The sequence below is a fragment of the Petaurus breviceps genome, unplaced genomic scaffold (genome assembly GCF_028583685.1).
Source record: "Petaurus breviceps papuanus isolate PSGF00001 unplaced genomic scaffold, PetGlider_PUasm1.0 76, whole genome shotgun sequence".
Lineage (NCBI taxonomy): Eukaryota > Metazoa > Chordata > Mammalia > Diprotodontia > Petauridae > Petaurus > Petaurus breviceps.
Window position 1 is genome coordinate 32,901,272 of NW_027186473.1, and position 3,416 is coordinate 32,904,687.

Sequence of the window (3,416 nt, forward strand, 5' to 3'; positions counted from 1 at the left end):
GTACTTATTTTTTTCCTTTCTCTCTATTCTTGGTGCCTAGTTCAGTACCTTTCAGATGGCATGCACAGAATATTTTTCTGCTGAAGTGAGTTGAACCTATATTCACGCTGGGAAAATTGACCCATTTCCATTTGTATTAGGCTAGAAATGGCATACTTTGAATTTTCCAATTAAAATGGTATTTTTATAAAGGACTTTATAGTACAGTCATGATAGATGTATTCAAGGTTGAGCTGTAGTTGTGAATTCTAATTTAACATTATCAAGGTTTACAAATACATTTGAATAGAAATTTACTGATTATCTAATAAAAAGGGGACATTAAAGATGGTATAAGTCACTAAAGAAAGTCCCTCCTGGGACCTCAGACTGAGAGGACCAGTCAGGAGATGCTCCTGGGGTCTGGGCTGGGAAAGCAGGGGGCATGGGACCCGCTCGTTGGGGCAGTGGACAAGGACGGGATGCCTCTGATGGGGTCGGGCATAGACCTGACCAAGGTACCACCAATTCAACAGAAAAGGACTGTTGCATTTATAAACCAGTTGGTGGTACATATGGTACAGTTTCTCAACCAATTTTCTACACTTTGTGAAGAGAAACTGTCAGCTCTTTCTCTTCAGATCCAACAAATTGAAACAGCTCTCAAGAGATTAGATGCAAGGCTGTCATCTATTCCAGGTCTAAAAGATGTTAAATTTAAATTATCGACTGCAAATGTTAATGGTGTTACAAATGGTACTGAAGCCCCCACAGGTCAACACTTATCTCTGTCTCCTCAATCTGAGCAGAAGAGTGTACAAGACACGGCACCACAGAAATGTGAAGCAGTCGCAGAACATATCTTAAAAGATATGCCAGATATCTCAAAATGGTTCAAGTGGGTGTTCCTGTGATGCCAATAAGAAACAAAATAATATTTGAAGGACTAGACTCATATCTTCTTGAGAAGCCAGATGCCCCAGTGCCTGATGGGTAAGGTGAAGAGAAAGTCAAAGAGAGTTCAGATAGTGAATCTTCTTTTAGTGAATGAACTTCATGTTGACCATGTAGAATTCATGTATCTTTATAATCTATACATGCATGGAAGGAAGGAAATTTTGACAGCTTATATGCATTAGACCTAAGGTAAAATTCATTTCTATTGTTTTGGAGGGTGACAACTTTCAGAGATCACCTCCCTCCCTTCCAAAACATTTACTAAGCCCAAGATTTTTCAGTTCTTCATAATGACTTCTAATCACAAGTTGAAAAACATGATATAGGAATCATCTTAATTTGTGAAAATTTTCTATAATGACTAACTTGAATTTTGTCTGACACTTAAAGGAATTAATAATGAGTCACACAATTAGGCAAAAATTATTTCTGTCTTTTAAAGATGCAAAGGATTTTTTATTATCATGGTGGACAAGTAACTTGACAAGTATGCATCTTATTCCTGCATGGAAGAATCTATAACCCCAGTGTACCTGAATTAGTAAAAACTGCATAGCCTAATTAAAATAAAGCATAATGGTATTACAGTCACTGAGCTGTGATACATGATTGATGCAATATAAATTGAAAGACAAAAACCATTTACTTTGAGTTTCATAGCAGATAATATGCTTTCTAATCAGCTCTACCAAACATTGAACTTGGTTGAATTGTAGATGCTATTTGTACTAATCATTTCAGCATGAAAATATTCAGGTTGACTTTAGTTTCATAACATTTACTAAATAATTTTTCTGTCCAAGTGATAATACAGTTCAAAATCTCCAAATTACCTATGGAGACTTCAATGTGTGATGGTGAAAATGGTTCTCTTCCTGTTTACTAGAGAATTACACCTTTCAGTACTTGCCATCATATATTACCAAGGTCAGAGGTAACAGTCAACACTGGCTGTCAATACAATGTCCTCTTGAAAGAGTTAGCTAGGTATCTGTGTTACTCTTTATGACTCACTGCTCCAAAAGAGCAATTAATTGGCACATATTGTAGGAGTCTCTCACCCTTAGAGACAATGCTCTATAAATAATGATGCACAACAGTCAATAGCTTAAGAAGTCTCTAAAATATTTGTTATGTGGAGAAATTGTGAAACTTAGTGGATGGTGCTATTTCCCAGTCACTGTGTCAACCTAAATTTACTGTTTTAGTCTAGAAGTATAGAATTCTTCTATTTCTCCTTTGATATGAAGCTAGATTTGATGCTAAGGCATACTTAGACTTCCAGAATTTTTCTATTAAAATTTTTATTTTAAAAAATCTGCTAGTAATGAGCCAAGGACTAACAATAAACAAGTCAATATCTTTATAGTCTATTGTAATTATGATATAAATTTTAAATTTTTCCCTTGGCACACAACCCATTGAGTTTCCTTATGTGTAAGCAAAACATCACTTCTGTTAAAGGATGAATGGTGTCCATGTGCTCTTATAAAGCATCGCCCAGCTAACACTGTTTAGTAAAACAGCTTTGTTTCTGAATAGGTTGCTTAAAATAACAAACTCCATTCCCAGAGTTCATAAAGTATGGAAATTCCCACATTTTAATCTTGTATGTAATGTAGCAACATTACAGTATTGCCAATGTGGCAGTCATTTAAAAAAATTATTTTGACATCTCTTTCTTAAAATGTTAAGAAGCTAAGGGATAAAAATGAGTGTCATAGTGGTGGCTGCCTCAGTCTATCTAGGTTGGACAAGCCCTTTTTTGTTTTCATCAAAGTTTTGGTGCTAACTTCACAGACATCAGCAGTTCAATAAATGTCAGTGAAACTGAATTGATCTCGTATTGCCTTTCTCTGCCCTCCTACAAGCAGTGGCCTTTCTTTAGATCTCATTAAACACCTAAGTGAATGACTAAGAAGACAAAAATGTAGGCTAACAAACCTCACATTTTACAATTTACTGTAAAATGGGTTGAGAATCCCAGCTCTGTTTCTTACTCTCTTAATGATCTTTGGCAAGTCAGCTAAATTCTTTGAGCCTCAGTTTCCTCTCTTTAAAAGGAAAGGTTTGAACCAGATGATTACTTCAGCTCCAAATCATAGGATTTAGATATAATACATATTTTTGCTACTTAGTTAATCTGTTTGTACATTTTCAGCAATAAACAGTCTTGAAAAATATGAATAAAATACTTTCAATATGGGAATATCATCTCATCCAGTTTCCTTGTTTTACAGGTGAAAGATGAATGCCAAGAAAGGTTAAAGTGACTTGTTTAAGAAATTTAAAATAATTTCATTTATATCAATGATAAATGCTTACTTTGGCCATTATATTCCTATGTATTAAAATATTAGTCCTTTGAAAGAACTTACAAAATAGGTTTTAATAATCTTTTAAAACTTGCCTTCTGTAAAAAAAAGAAGAAGAAGAAATGTATATTAAAGTTTCAAGATACTTTTGGAAAATAGAATATC

General features: G+C 34.4%; 1 pseudogene; it reads left to right on the forward strand.

The window, feature by feature from the left end:
* The first annotated feature begins 389 nt into the window (after window positions 1-389).
* LOC138174938 (WASH complex subunit 3 pseudogene) lies at window positions 390-1,118 on the forward strand (annotated as a pseudogene).
* The last annotated feature ends 2,298 nt before the right edge of the window (window positions 1,119-3,416 follow it).